The sequence below is a fragment of the Mus musculus genome, chromosome 1 (genome assembly GCF_000001635.26).
Source record: "Mus musculus strain C57BL/6J chromosome 1, GRCm38.p6 C57BL/6J".
In the NCBI taxonomy this organism is placed as follows: Eukaryota; Metazoa; Chordata; class Mammalia; order Rodentia; family Muridae; genus Mus; species Mus musculus.
This window is the reverse complement of record NC_000067.6, coordinates 50,800,817-50,818,011: the sequence shown is the minus strand read 5'-3', so window position 1 is coordinate 50,818,011 and position 17,195 is coordinate 50,800,817. Positions and strand designations below refer to the sequence as shown.

The following is a 17,195-nucleotide window of genomic DNA, read 5'->3' as shown; positions in this document are numbered from 1 at the left end:
GAAAATATCTAAAAAAAGAAAGAAATAAAGAAAGAGAGAGAGAGAGAGAGAGAGAGAGAGAGAGAGAGAGAGAGAGAAATTCTGCAATTTGAAAAAACAAGAACAACCCTGACAAACAACTTTCACAGTTATTTCTGTCAATCATAAACTCCAGGCATTTGCTTCTAACTTTAAATCTCAATTTGATTCATCAAAAGGAACAATTGTTTATGTCAGATTCTTAGCAGAGTTAAATGCTTCATAAATAGCCCTGACACTTGATTTTGTTGTTGACCACTCTGCTTTGGACAATCAATAAGAGCCTAAAGCATCATTTCCAGAAATACTTTAATATCCCATCTCTTGTTTTTCTGTGCATAACAAAACATCATGGTCAGAATGGCTTGGAGACAAAAAAAAATTCTTACAACTTTTGAGACTAGAGAGTAAAAATCCGCTGATGCTGATATTTTCAGGGTCTGATGAGGGCACATATTCAGGTTACTCTTAATGTATCACATGGGAGAGGTAGTGAATGGACTCTTGTTTTTCCTTTATAAGATGAAAAGTGGCATTGACAAAAGATATATTCCTCTCATGAACAAATTAAATCCCTAAAGGTCCACTAAGTGCTATCACCTTGAAAAGTTAGGATTTTGAGAAACAGTTTAAGGGAGGAGGCACACATTTATGACCATAGCATATGGAGTATTGCCTTAGGGTTTACTGCTGTGAAGAGATGTCATGACCACAGCAACTCTTATAAAGGAGAGCATTTAATTGGGGCTGACGTATAGTTCAGAGTATTATGAGTTCACTATCATCATGGCAGTCCACAGACAGAAAAAATATAAGAGAGGGATCTAAGAATTTGACTTGCAAATGGTCAGACAGCAGGAACAGAGAGGCACAGTGGGCCTGGCTTGAACATCTGAACCCTCAAAGCCCACCTCCCAGTGACGTCCTTCTTCTAACAAGGACCCACCTACTTTCTAGACACATCTCCTAATAGTGACAGTTCCTGTTAACCAATGGGGGTCATTTTCATTCAGACTACCACATTCCACTCCCTGGCTCTCATAGCCACATTATAATGCAAAATGTATTTAGTCCAACTTTAAAAATTCTCATGCTCTATTACAGTCTCAACAATCTTTAGAAGTCTGAAGTTCAAGGTCTGTTCTGAGACTCATGACAATCTTTTCATTGTAACCCTCTGTGACATCAAAATGAAAAATTAAGTTATATATTTCGAACGTACAGTAGCATAGAATATACATTATTCAAAAGGGGAAGAAAGGGAGCAGAGTGAGGAAATGCTGGACCATAACAGACCAAAATAAGCAGGGAAAATTCCAAAACTTTGCATCTCCATGACTGATGGCAAAGGGTTCCTTGGATCTCCAACTCCTTTCTGCTTTGTTGACTTTAACACACTTTTATCTCTTGGGCTGGTTCCACACACTTTTAGCAGCTCTCCTTGGCAGGTATTCCATTACAACATCTCTAACATCGTAGGGTCTTCAATAAAATCCAGGTCTCACTTTCACATTTTCAGGCAAAGATCTTGGGCCTCTATGCACCGAGACCCCCTAATGTTGCATCCAACTCAACCAGCAAGGAAAATACAACCACCATTTCTTCTTAAAGCAGTTTACTCTGGCAGCTTCTTTCTTCAACTCCCCCAAACCCCAGGGTACAAGAGTTTTTATGCACTCAAGCCACAACCACGCCTCAACCAATCACCACAGGTCACATCACGTCACCAGGCAGGCTTGCTCAGCCAATCAGGGATTAAGGGCGAGCCATCCACCAAATACGGGCTTATTTACTGCCTGGCACAGATTTCTGTCTGTCTGGCCAGGGAGTCCGGAATGGCTTCCCACAATTCCCCCTTTTATATTCTTTTGAAGCAAGCTCCGTGGGTGAAGATAGAGGTCTGATCCCCAGTGTGCAGAAATAGGGGCAATGGACAGGATTTACTCTTAGGCTTACAGGTTTTTACGCAGAGCAACCCTGACCTGCTCCCATGCCATTTTTATTTCCTGGGGGAAGGACACTAGGACACTCAACCCTCATGCAATCAGACATACCTCCCAGAGATGGCCAAACAGCTTCCAGACTAACCTCTGTGCAGTGCTTATCCTTACAACCCCGTGGAGTGATGGCTTCATTGTTCATTCTTCATGGTAACAAGCCAAATCTGAGGTGACTGCCCTGCTTCCACTGTGGCAAAAGCTTGCACCACCATGGCGGCAGTGTGGAACTTGGCATTCCGCAACTGACACATACACCATACACACAACATGCATGCCAAAACAAGGGTCACAGTGAGGGCACCTATCCCAGCCCATTCTTTCCTGATGCCAAGCCAGGATCCATTCGGGTAGAATTCACAGTGACAATCACCGAGCGAAGCTCATTCATCTTGCCATCAAAATTTGCAGTCCAATTTCTTAACAGGAATTTCTTAACAGGAAGCATCACGACGAAGAGGAAACACTGACAGTATCCCCCATCTGGGTTCCGCACCCATCAGGGGCAGACACATGCTCACCACGAGCAAGATCAGCTTCTTCATTTTGACAGTGTTGCACTAGCCCCTCTGGAACCCACACCGGCTCTGTGTGATTCTGTGGAAAGATGCGAACAGACCCTCTCATCCAGACCAACATGGGATCCGGACCATTCCATGATCCAGTAAGCACATCCTTCCATTTAGCATACTCCAGTTTTCTGGGGCTGGTGTTATCATGTCGTTCAGCAGCAGAGCGACCTTCCGTATCCAATTGTAAAAAATTTAAGGTAAAAAGAGCTAAGGAGAGTCTTACATTTGGGGTATGGCCATAGCCTATTTCCCCTTTTTATTAATAATTTTTTTTTAATTAGGTATTTTCCTCGTTTACATTTTCAATGCTATCCCAAAGGTCCCCCATACCCACCCCCCCAAACCCCTACCCACCCACTCCCCCTTTGTGGCCCTGGCGTTCCCCTGTACTGGGGCATCTAAAGTTGGCAAGTCCAATGGGCCTCTCTTTGCAGTGATGGCCGACTAGGCCATCTTTTGATGCATATGCAGCTAGAGACAAGAGCTCCGGGATACTGGTTAGTTCATATTGTTGTTCCACCTATAGGGTTGCAGTTCCCTTTAGCTCCTTGGGTAATATCTCTAGCTCCTGCATTGGGGGCCGTGTGACCCATCCAATAGCTGACTGTGATCATCCACTTCTGTATTTGCTAGGCCCCGGCATAGTCTCACAAGAGAGAGCTATATCTGGGTCCTTTCAGCAAAATTTTGCTAGTGTGTGCAATGGTGTCAGCGTTTGGAAGCTGATTATGGGATGGATCCCTGCATATGGCAATCACTAGATGGTCCATCTTTTTGTCACAGCTCCAAATTTTGTCTCTGTAACTCCTTCCATGGGTGTTTTGTTCCCATTTCTTTTAAGGCTCTATGTGCTCGTTCAATGATTCCTTGGCCTTGAGGATTATATGGCGGGCCATGTTTAACTTGTACTTCCATCTATTGACAAAAAGACACCAGGGTTTTGGCAGTATATGCAGGGCCATTATCTATTATAAGTTGTTGGGGTTTACCTCAAGCTGCCCAGGCCTCCAAACAATGTTGTATAACATGGGAGGCCTTTTCCCCTGCCATGTGAGATGCATAAACTATTCTTGAACATGTATCAATGGACACATGAACATATTTCAATTTGCCAAATTCTGAAAAATGTGTCACATCCATCTGCCACACCTGCAGAGGGAGCAATCCTCTAGGATTCACTCCATAAGAAGGCGGGTGTTGAAACTCAAGGCAACGTCCACAGGTAGTGACTACAATCTCCCGAGCTTGTGCTCTAGATTCCAAATTTTCTCTACAGAGTTTTAGCATTAACATGAAATTTAGAATGAAATTGTGAGGCTAACTCCATAGGGGATGCTAAAAATGTGAACTCCATACGAGTACAATTATCCACAATATCATTTCCCCTACTTAAGGGTCCTGGAAGCCCACTATGGGCATGGACATGTCCAATATATAATGGTTGGCATCTTTCCCACAGCAACTTCTGTAATTGTAAGGTGAAGGCTTGGATGGTACTATGAGCTTTTATTTGGCCAGCCACTTCTAGGGATAAAACTAAATTAACTACATATTGTGAATCTGAAATTAGATTAAAAGGAAAACACATTCCTTAATGACCTCAATAACTAATTGTAATTCTACCATCTGCGGAGTACAGGGATACTACGGCCTGACCACAGGATCTTTCCCCTCTACCATATATACTCCACATCTGGTTTTTGATCCATCAGTAAACACGTTAACTGCATCCTTAATGGGTGTTTTCCTCACCACTTGAGGAAAAATGACTGGATGTTCCTTAAAAAATGTCATTAACGGATGTTTGGGATAATGATTACCAAATGGGCCCTCATTAATACAGGCTAAAATAGCCCACTCATCAATATTTGCTGTTAAGACCTTTTGCTGATACCTATCATAAGGGATTACAATAGAGCTGGGTTTTATACCAAAAAATTGTAAACAATGCTGAATTCCCAACAAGGCTAAAGAAGCCACCGTTGTAGGGTAATGATCTAATGTCCTCCCAGCGGATATTTTGGAATGGATCCATAAAAATGGGCCTTCTTGCCACAATAATCCTGTGGGTTGTATCTCAGTAGGTAATATTATCAAAATGATGGGTAACCCTTCTCTATAACGCTGAAGCTGGGCTTTAATCAATTCTTCTTCCACTAGGGTCTTTCTAGTCTGAGGTGTTAATTCCCTTTTGGAACTTAACTCTAAGTCTCCTCCTAAAATTTGAAACAGAGGTTTTCATTTAACATTTGGGATCTTCAAATAGGGCTGAATCCAATTGATATCGCCTAACAATTTCTGAAAATCATTTAAAGTATGCAAGGAATCAACCCTCAACTGTATCTTTTGAAGCCAAACGGCCGTAAGGGCGATCCTTGCTCTTAAATAGGACACTATTTTCAACAAATCCCTACCCCATAAGGTAATGGGCAGCTCAAGCACATATGGTTGAAACATCCCATCATGCCCTTCCTTATCTTTCCAAGGGAGCATCCTGGCACTTATGTCTGGACTCTTTGCATAGCCCAGGCCTGGTAATATTTGTTCTGACTCCTGAATCGGCCATCCTTTTGGCCAGTCCTTAAACCAAAAGGCAGTAAGAAAAATTACCCAAATGGCTAGAAAAAGAAAGTAATCCATAAACTGTTCCTATTACCCTCTTACTTTCACTTTCTTGTCTCCAGAGCTGGAGAGCCTAATTGTCTCTTACAGATAGCCTTATTGTCTCTTTACCGAGAGCATAATTGTATCTACTGAGAGCCTAATCCCAACCCCAGGATGGTGAGTTACTTACTGTACTCATCCTGTCGACAGATCCTGACTGTAGAAAGTTCTGAACCTCTTCAATGGGGGAGTCGGTCCCGGATTTCGGCACCACTTGTTGCGTCCAACTCGACCAGCAAGGAAAACACAACCACCGGTTCTTAAAGCAGTTTACTCTGGCAGCTTCTCTCTTCAACTTCCCTGAGCCCCGGGGTTCAAGAGTTTTTATGCACTCAAGCCACAACCACGCCTCAACCAATCACCACAGGTCACATCACCTCACCAGGCAGGCTTGCTCAGCCAATCAGGGATTAAGGGCGAGCCATCCACCAAATATGGGCTTATTTACTGCCTGCCTGGCATAGATTTCTGTCCAGCTGGCCAGGGAGTCCGGAATGGCTTCCCACACCCTAACACACATCTAACAGCTTTTCTGAGTCTTGGAGGGAGATTCCACAAGCTATTTCTCATATCCTTGACTCTAAATCCAGAATCATGTGACAGAAGCTACTAACTTCTGCTGCTTGGTGGGGTGGAACTTGGTCCTCTTGTTCAGATACAATTTAACTGTTTTTCTGTTTCTGATTATTTCCTTCATCGATTAAGATTTTCTTTAACTCCTTTTCATGGGTTAGAAGCTTAGTTGGGTGGGGTTTTGCCTTGAAGCCTCCACTTCCTTTATTCAATTTAGCATCATGTTTTTCTTTAACTTTTTATTTCCTAGGGCACTGGATTTAGCTCCCTTAGATTTTCTAGTGCCCCCTTTCTCCTTGAACTGTACATTTTCTATTTTTTCTTTCTCAGTTTGCTTCCTTTCATTATAGACATGTTTAAGAATGACTAGTAATTATTACAGGACATAGTCAATACTAGGTTTTCTTGAAACTTCTACTGCCAATGCCATTAATCCTAAATTTTCCAATTTAGTCTTAGGCAGATTTTTTTTTTTTTTTTTGGACAAAGGAAGAAAGCAGCAACATTTTCCACCAAAATTTCTCAAGATAGTCTTTAAGCCACTTACTAGTATTATTCTCATCCCAAACATCCTGAGCAAGCTGTCATAGTCTACATTATTCTCAGCACCCCTGTCTTATACATTCCTACTAGAATGGCCCACTAAGTCCCTGTTTACATTTTTCAAATCTTTTTCCTAGTCCAGTGTCTCAAATATTCACATTCTACCAACAAGTACATGATCTGGTCTCTCACAGAAATCCCCACTTTCCCAAAAAAGAATTAGAGATCTACTGAAACTGTTTGAAAGGATTAAGAGATGTAGACTTGTTGGAGTAGGTGTAGCCTTATTGAAGGAAACATGTCACTGAGGTGGGGGAGCTTTGAGTTCTCAAAAGCTCAAGCCAGACCCACTAAATATATTTCTTCCTGCTGACTGAAGATCTGTATGTAAAATCATCAGTAACATGTCTACATGCTGCAATTCTCCCTATCACGAGGAAAATGAACTAAACCTCTGCTGTTGTAAGCAAGCCTTAATTAGATGCTTTTCTTTATAAGACTTGCCATGGTCATGGTGTGTCTTCACAGTAATAGAAAGCTGACTAAGACATGGACTTACTACCAAATATTAATTCTGTGACAAGGTATGATGATAAATCTTAAATTTATATACAGGAAAACAGTAATCCTTATAAAAAGAATTAAACTAGGTCAAAAGGAAAAATTTAAAACCATTACTAGCCGGTTTTCTTTTATACATTAGAATACTTTATCATAATACATGTTTTATATAGATAGGGTAATGCCCATAATTTCTGTGATTTTTCTGTTTTTCTGTAAAATACAGTTATTTATAGATCAAACTCGAAAGCTAAGATAGATTATAAAACATATCACAAAGAATTAGATTATAATATCAACCTTTGGGTGTTAACAAGAATATTATATTGTGTTAATTTATCCTGTAAAGACTGGACATTCTTCTTCCTCCAAGCACAGAGTCGTTGTATTCAAAGTAATTTAATTTGCTTTTATATTTGATGAAGACTATTATGTGGGTGAAAATTAAAATGTCAGAGAAAGTTCTTTCCTATATTAAAAAATGTGACATTAGCTATAGCCTCATTGGCAAGAATTTATATTCTGCAAATGAAATATTTAACTTCCATCATAGATCTACTACAATCACTTTTTTTGTGCACCCTTATGATTGGGAGGTGGTGACATTCTTTGAACAGAACAGATAGAATAGAAAGATAAGTTCCCCTAAAATGCAGTTTCTAGAACAAGAGGCCAAGAGGCTAAAGAATAAGGGCTAATAATCAAGTGACTTAAAATGGTGATTACCACCACCCCATTAGTGTTTTTATATATCAGTGGATGTACAAACTATTGTTACTATCTGTTCTCCATGAGTGTGTAACAGTTAGGAAAAGCACAAATCTAACAATTTTAATTTTGGCACTGCAATACAGTAGAACTGTGAACCCAGCCTTATAAAGGATGGTGAGTAGTTTCCTTTACCTTAGTGTAGGGAAGCTTTAGAACATTTCAGTAATTGTCACTTACAAATGAAGGCAATGAAAATCACTTCTATGGGTGACTCAACTTATTTATGTAAATATAGATGAACTTAATTATCATGTTTTACTTATAGATTGGATGGTTCTATATAATACCACTTAATTTGTTCATGCTTCGTTGTTCTGAACTCCATTGTTTCATAGGCTGACAGGAGTATGGAGCTGTTTATATACATCAATAATGTGTTCATTAAATGGAGAGAAGGACTCTAAATGAAAGGTGGAGTACCAACCCTCCTCCATTGCTGGTGGAATTGAAAGCTGGTGCAACCTCTCTGGAAATCAGTCTAGCAGTTCCTCAAATGTGAAATGTTCTTTAGTAATAAGAAAGTTGTTTGAAAGTGAGTTGGAGGTCCTAAAAGAATGCTGAAATTACTTGTCAGGTTCCAATTCACTCTTTCTTTCTAAAACAGAGAGAAAAAACTCTACAGCTCATTCCCTGTGGGGAGACTAGGAAAGCCAGAGACCACTGGCTATTTTCTACCTCTCTTGTTTCTATTTATTAGCTTCTTTTATGTTCTTTAGACACGTCCTCCAGAGAGTGTTGGATATTAGTAGGTCTCAGTAGTCCAAAAATTTAAAAGATATGTTTCTGCCAAAGAACTTTGCAAACCCTTTTTAGAAGACATAAAATAAAGTGTGCACATACAGAATTTTTAGGAAAATTTGTAATTGTCAGGGACAGAGAGAGAGATGGCTCAGCATTTGGGTGTTTTGTTTGTTTTGTTTTGTTTTATTTTTGTTTTTGTTTTTGTTGTTTTTGTTTTCTGTATCTGATGACTTCCTGAACCCACAGTGGAAAAACATGTCTCCTCTAAAGTGTCCATGGTCTCCACTTAACTAATTAATTAGTTAATTAATTAAAATAAGTAAATACATTTAAAAATATTTGAAATTTGGCTATAGGTATACTTGTATTCAAATCTCATTTTTTGCTGTATGTGACATGCAGGTTCTTGGAAAGTTAATCACTTGAATCTGAGTCCCTGTATAGCACCGAATGATGGGAGGATAGAATCCTTTTATAGAACTACTGTGATGACCACTTAGCAACAGGACAGTATTTCCCAGTAAGTCTTAATATTGATCAAATATTGATTATTTCTCCTTATTGCTTTTCTACAAACAGAATGGATACAGCCTCCCTTTGTAGACTCTTTGAGGCAGAGACAATTATTGTTTTTGTTTCCTCTTTCAATATTTAGCCTTCCACCTTGTTCATGCTATTCTGTAACTGTGGCTTAAGCTAAATTGATAATTAAATTATGGAATGAGTGCATAGTTCAGGGTTAGGAGAGTTGCCTATAATTCATGAAGTCCTGTGGTTAATCCTTACTACTGCCAAAGGTTAATCTACTTGTTTTATCAAACACACAGTAGTTAATTGTACAGATATAAGGTTAATTGTATCAACATAAGAATCAATATAATGAATAAAAATGAGGCAAGATGCATTACTATACCATGAAATTAAACCTATAATGGTTGAGTGTGATAATATTTAAAGCAAATTAATTGAGCAAAAAAAAATAAGGTTTCCAAGATATTTTCTTTCTGTCTGTATTAAAGATATTTGTATCTGTAAATCTGAGTGATTTTGTTTGTTACATAGACAGTCATGTTAAGTCATGGTCATTTGCATTTACCATAAAGTGATTAAGCTTCAAGATATCTAAATTGCCTTTGATTACAGAGAATGTGACTTAAGCAAATTCTACCTATATTTGACTTTTATGTTATTATACCATTATTCGCCCTTACCTATATTTGTATTTTCACACAAATTTTATTACACATATAAATAGAAAATCCATATTCAGGGTTATGTGTATACAGACATAGTCCATGTTAGAACATAGCAAAGTATGGTAATGTTTCAAATTATAATGCTATAGTTTTTGGCTTTTTCTCTCAGTCTTACATACATAAACGATTCAATGTTTATGTCTGTGTTGCAGTATCATTCACTGTGACTGATATATGGAATTTTGTTTATAAACAGACTTGAATTTTATTTTCTGGTAGATAAATTATACATTTATATCTCCATATATTTAAAATTTATTATTGAATATGCTCCATATCTGTATATATTCACAGCCCTATATATATTATATACACATACATATATGTGTACCATATATATATTTTTTATATATATGAATTTATATATGGAGGATAGAAATATACAAATAAACATAAACACAAACATATAATAAGTGTGTAATCAGTGTGTTATATGTGTGTGTATTCATATATGGAGGAGGCAAGTACACATACTTTATGTTATATATGTGTGGGACTGAGGGAGTCACACAGAATATATATGTGCTTAGGTATGCATGCTAAGGCTATGACAGCTTTGTGTGTTAGGTTTTCCCCTTTTATCATTATTTGGCATTTAGTCATCCAACCCTATTCATCAGGCTTGCATAGCCAAACTGTTACCAGCTGAGACATCTCAGTGGCCCTACATCTCCATCTGTTTTTATATAACTGAAACAAACTATATCTATAACTGATATGTTTGTAACCAACTCTATTTTTAGCTAATTCTTCATGTTAATTAAAAACACCTTGTTACCATAGTTTCAAAAACTTATTTTTATTTATGTACCATGCTTGAGTAATTCTTGAAATTAGGATTTGATTTTCTTCCACATTCCCCATTAAGTGTAACACCATGAATATTTCCTACCAGTTTGTATTTGCTGTATTTTAAAAATCATTTTCTAAGGATAGATTTCCATAAATGGAATTATTGAACAGAAGCAAATAAATGTTTTGAGGCTCTCTATTACCCAATGCAAATTGCTCTCATAAAAGATTGAACTCAAATTTATTTCTCAAGAATTCCACATGAAGATATCATTCACTATACTCCGCTTATACTTTGATCACTGAGTATTTTTAAAATCAAATATAATGCAAACACTAACTTTGACAGTTGTTAGACGGAGCATATTTATTGCTACTTTATTTGCATTAGCAAAATGAGTGATGGCTCATTATGTATCTTCCCCTATTTGCAACATGTGTGTTTATATAATTTTCCAATTTAATCCCACCACATTTTCTGACTTTAAAGAGGCAGGATGCTCCACTCTTCAGTGACTCATCTGATCATGCAGATGGTGCCAACCATAAAATGATTTGTTTTCCTGAGCTGAATTGATTATTTTCCTGTGAAAAAAATCTCAGGGAAATGAATTCTAAGTGATGTGACTTGTCCAATTCCCAGAAGCATAATGATTTCAGAAGAAAGAGTTATTTTGGGTTATAGATTATTTTCAAAATCAAATATTTATGTAACTCAGAAAAGTCAGTTTTCACATAAAAATTTACTCTTCTATGTTATATAAGGAGTCCAGTTGTGAAATTGCCTCATATTTTTTCACTATTGACATTTCAATATCCTTTTATTTCTTTTGAGTCCCCTTTTCTGTTTTCTTTAGCACATGCAAACCAACAAACATTGAGCTCAGACCAAATTTCTAAATATATTTACTTGGGGAGTCTTTTTTTCCCTCTTCTCAGAAGTGACTAACAGCTGCCTACAAAGCCAGCACATGTGGGTTGTGTCTCTGCCTTCCAGCTTTGGCAGTCAGCTGAGGTACCCTATTCTTCCTCCACATTGCACAGTGCCCCATTTCTACACACTCTGTGTAATGTGGAGGAAGTTTCTCCTTATTCACACTCCGTGCTTCTGTACATGATCATTCATAGAAGGAAGTGTTAAGGACCTTCAAGAGGATTGCATTTTATTATTTTATTGTTGCTTAATTCAAGGTGTGACTTAGAGTTACTGATTAACATGAAATTTTTTTAGTCTTTTTGTTTTGTTTTTTTTCTTTGTTTTTTTTGGGGGGGGTTGTTTGTCTTGCTATGCGTTCTATTATTGCAGAACTGTGGGGGTGTCTCTGACGCTTAGCATTATGGGGATTTCGTGAGACAATTAAGAGAGTTAGTACACTGCATAAGCAGACAGGGAGCATCCTCTAGATAGGCGAGGTCAGCATCATTGATAACCCTGTCAGTACCTTTTGTTTGAAAGTCTATATTTTGAGGGAAAAAAATACCAAAAACATATTTTAGAAACTGAAAATAAGAGACAGATACCTAGCTTTTGAAATTGGGTCATATTATGGTTGCTAGACTAACAGAGCAATTAATTGTTTCATGGTAATTTTTCTCTATTCATCAGTATCAGCCCCGTGACACTCGTTTTCTATACAGTGCTAGCCCTAGCTGACAGTGAAGATTGGCAGACATAACCTGGGGACTAATATCTAAGAACACCTGAAGGATACAGTTCTGCCTTGCATTGAAGAAGCGGTAACCACCCTTCCTGTCTCTTTGTAGAAAAAGAAGTTGGGATGGATGTGTATCTATCTATGTGGCTTCATTTCTCTTGCTCACAGACACTGTTCAGAGGCTACAGGTAGATATACTTTGCTCTATTTTCTGACTTTCCACCTTTTTCCTTGAGAACTGTGATGGTTTGTATATGCTTGATTCAGGGAGTAGCACTATTAAGAGGTGTGACCTTGTTGGAGTAGATGTGTCATTGTGAGTGTGGGATTAAGACCCTCATCCTAGCTGCCTGGAAGTCAGTCTTCCACTAGCAGCCTTTGGATGAAAATGTAGAACTCTCAGCTCTGCCTGTGCCATGCCTGCCTGGATACTGCCATGCTCCCACCTTGATGATAATGGACTGAACCTCTGAACCTGCAAGCCAGCCCCAATTAAATGTTGTTTTTATGACTTGCCTTGGTCATGGTGTCTATTCACAGCAGTAAAACCCTGACTAATACAAGAACCAGAGCTTGCCAGTGTTTGTTAGGCTGGTAAGCACAAAACCCTATTGATCCTCCTATCTCCGTTCTCACTCTCAAATGCTGTCATGATGGAACTTGGAGTATACCATACAGTTCATATGTGGGTACCAGAGTCTAAACTCAGGTTGGTTCAAGAGCTTCTAAAAAACTGGGCCTTGACCATCAATGGTAGAAAGGGAGGTCATAAACTTCTAAGAATCTGAATGTCCCTCTTTCTGCAACCATGGACTGGTATGCTTGTCTTTAACTTACTGTGATGACACTGCATGGAGCCTGACACACCATGGCTCAGAGAAGGCATTTCTGAATATAGAAGGACATTTGGAAAAGGAGAACAGGAAATGAAAGTAGACAATACTGGAGTCTCTCTGCCTTTCTCTGTCTACACACACACACACACACACACACACACACACACACACACACACACACATGTGAGCTCATAAGATAATAAGTTGATCTGTGGCTTTTCCAAACATCTCTACTATTATTTATCCCTCCACCATTCCTTTTTCCTTGTAATATCCTTCTTACTCCATCTAAAGTTAAATCCCTACTCTCCATTTACCCCATTGTTTTTTTTTATCTTTTTAAATTAATTAATTAATTAATTTGTTCATTTAATAACTGTGATTCCAAAGTAAAGGCAGACTTATCAGAGAACATAAATACTAGTGTCTTTTTAAAAATTCTATGCTAACATGTGCTAGAAGCTATTTAAGACATCCAACATATTTTTGATTGGGCATAATATTTAGGTATTATGAGCAGTCATAGAAACAGCATTTATGTTAAAGTAATCTAATTTAGAAATATGAATTTTAATTATTTATGGACTAGATAAACAGAATTTGAGCCTATTTTTGTGAGATAATATGTACCTTTGTGAAGTACTTTTAAAATTCTCCCAAAAAAGGAGCTATGTGGAGTATAATTTGTCACTGACTACATGAATCTGAAAGCAGTAAGTATGTTGGCAGTTTCCAAACTGCATCCCTTATTTCCAGGTATGCTCCTATTTTATATTGCCTGTGTCATAGTTCACTAACAGAAAATAAAAAGATATTTATTACAAGCATTACCATAACAACTTTAGTAGAACAAAAACCTATGAAAAGAATTTCTTGAGAAGTACTTCAGTTATATTATTTTAGAGAAAGTATTGTTATTCATTTAATTATATTGAAAATAGGCAATAAAATACAAAAGCCTCAAGGTTATACATCTGCAGTGCTTGTTAGTGAATTAAGTAATTAAATCAAACTCGCATAGTTTTAATTTTGATAAATTGAACAGAGCAGTTGAATCTGAATATTTCACTAAATTTCAAATCTATGCTTCTCGTAGTTTAGTGGAGGAAACGCTTTAAGAAGCATTTTACAGCAAGTTCATTTCCTAGTAGATGAAACTGAACAAATATAATCCTGATGTGCTTTTCCCCATGTGCTTGAAACTTAAGGGTGGTTTTGGTACTAACATCTCTCACTAGAACACCACACAGTTCTAACAGGTAACTTTGTTTCCCATTTAGTGAAAACTATGTAGTGTTAGAAAAGTTTCAAGAAATTATTATTTGGTTTTGATGTAATGCTTTATTTAGCAGATAAATTGGTTTTATTTAGACTTTCTTAACTTGGAATCCTCTTTTTTCAGATAAGTATTCTGTTTGTTGCTACTGTTTTGGTTTCCAAACATACAAGTTGCTTCTGTAAGTCATACCAATTTATATTAGAGGACCTTTTGGCAAAAGGTTATTTCAGGCAAGCATAAGAGGAAATCAGCTTAAACTACCCACTTTCATATCTTTGATGTACCTTGGTTCTTAGTTATCCATAGTTACACAAATGGACATATTCATGGTTGGGGAAATGGGACCAAATTCAAGTCATTAAAATGGACTTAGAAGAAAATACATTTTTAAGTTCCATTTGAGGCAGTCCCAAATTGAATGAAATGACTTATTTAAGATACATTGAACAGGCAATAAAAGTTTGGATTCAGTGTTATGCAAAAGGTCACATTGACTGTCAGCAAGGAATGAGTAATTGGAGAGCAAGACGACTGAGCTTGAAGTGGGGATTCGTAGAGATAGACAAGATTCAGTCAGCTTCTTTATCAGTATCTTGATCTACATGCAAAAGCCCATGCAAAAAAGGGAGCTTTTGCTGTGCAGCAATGCATGTAGTATTCAAAGTTGTTAAACTGTATGCAAATATAGGGCAAATTCAAAGGAAGAAATATCTAACCAGCTCCCTTAAAGCCTGGGTATGGTCTGGGTAGTCCAAAGGTGGCTATTACAGGACTGAAAGACTTAAAACCTGGTAGTTGTTAAATCCAAGAGACTTGATGTTTCAGAAGTCTCAATCTGGCACTGGAGATCTGGGGGTATTCCTAGAGAATCTACTGCTCTTCTGCATATTTAATATTTCTGAAGAAGTATGGAATGATTCAGCAACAGGGTTCATTAACTGGACAGTGAAACTGAGGGGAGGCAGGCAGGCAAAGGCAAAGTTTCTTTAGCTTATGTACTTTTATCTGGGATGTCATAAGATAATATGGCCCAAATGAGGAAGAGTCTACTTACTTTGAATATTATGATGAAATTCCCTCACAGAAGTGCACAGATACAATCAATCCCCTTGCTCTTTTGATTCCAGATGCAGTTAAATTGACAACCGAAGATGGTCATTACGTTGGGGAAGGACATTTTTTCCTTGAACATTTCCTGTTTCTTTCTCTGCTTCTTTGCCTCCAGGATGGGAACTGCTCTATTCTGCTATGCTCTCCCATGATGTATGAATGCTTCTGGAACCATAACCTAAAACATATCTCCCCTTCTTTACAGTTTCCTTTAATGTATTAATCACATTAGTGATAGCAAATTAGTGAGATGTTAAGGCCATATATTTGAAATCAATAGTCCGTACTTAAGAAGAAGAATATTAAATGATGAAATAAAGAGATATAGCGGGACATATAGTTAATCAGGACTGGTAGGTCTAACCTGTAACTCAGCTACTTGAGAGACTAAGAAAAGATCTACAAGTTCAGTATTTGCTTGACCTCCGAAGTGAGTTTACGTTTGTCTATATGACTTAATAAGATTCTGAATCAAAAATAAATCAGTGCATGTAGCTTAATTTTACTCTACATGTTTAGATTGTATGAGAATATGGACTCCATCACTGCAACCATTAAGACATCATGGAAATATACATATATACATATATACATATATATATACATATATATAACTATTAAGTATTATAATATTTTAGATTCTGTATCTCTGAATTTCATGTCATTAAGTATCTTAACAATTAATATAGCTAAAATAGGATTATTGTGTAAGCTTTTTATAAAACATGAGTAGAATAATGATTCTTGGATATGTTATTGTAAAATCTAATTTTTGAAAATTGAGAAAGAGTCTTCAAAATTAGGCATGTCCAACTTGTGCTTTGTTGACTGTTAGAAGCCAAAAACAGCTCTAATACAATAAAATAAAATACATAAGCGGTCTTAAAATTATACATTTTTAATCTTCCTAAAAATGATTATAGTATTGTTTCTTTCATATAGTATCCATTTCGATTTCCTTATTTCCCCTTCCTAACACTTTCTATCCTTGTAACTTCTCTACTCATCACAAATTGGACTCCCCTCCCTGCCTTTTTTCCTCTCAAAAAACACATGAAAATCAAAACACGCATAAAAATTAGAGCCCTGAAAATCAAAACAAATGAAAAATAATATGAAAGAGAAATACCCAACCAACCTAAATAAAACAGCAAGTCATGGAATCTGTTTGTGTTGGATAACTCTTCTTGGGCATGGAGCCTGGCCTCAGTGTGGTTGATAGAACTGTTGTGTGTGTGCTGGAAGCTGAACCCATGAGCTTTGCAAGAACAGTGAGTGCTCTAAATTGCTTAGCCATCTCCCAAACATGAAATTTTAAATATATACATCTGTCATTGAAATACTCTTCTTCATTATCACCCAAGTAATTTTCTTTATATTTGTCTTCATTTTATGTAAGGAACAGTTGGTTTAATCTGTCTTTTTCTGTCTTCTTTTTCTTTTCTTTTTGAATTTTAGTATTGCATGACAGAAAAGTGTAGGCATAACTGCGTGAGAGAGGAAAATGTAAATATCCCATGGACTCTCTCAGACATCAATTTACAGTCTGTTTTCTACTTGGTCACATCTGTAACATTCGCTTTAACAATATACTCTATAATCATAGTATAATTTAATGTTTTATATCAAATCATGTGTGAATTTATATCAAACACAGGAAACTTAGGGAAAGTGATTCTTTATATACAAATTTTAACTTAATATTTATAGGGTCTTTTCTTCTGTTTCAACATGTAGAAGAGCATGAAATGTTCCATCGTTTTTCTAATTTTAATTTGCATACGCTCAAATAATTTGTACAATATAGGAAAAAAATAGTAAATAAAA

The 17,195-nt window shown here is 37.0% G+C and overlaps 1 long non-coding RNA gene across 1 annotated transcript; it reads right to left on the bottom strand.

Annotated features, from left to right (window-relative positions):
* Nucleotides 1-310: 310 nt before the first annotated feature.
* Nucleotides 311-5,537, bottom strand: Gm28321. The gene is made up of 2 exons (XR_373393.1): nt 5,382-5,537; nt 311-2,612 (listed from the first exon to the last, which is right to left on the bottom strand). It is a non-coding gene; the product is annotated as a predicted gene 28321 (long non-coding RNA).
* Between the last annotated feature and the right edge of the window lie 11,658 nt (nt 5,538-17,195).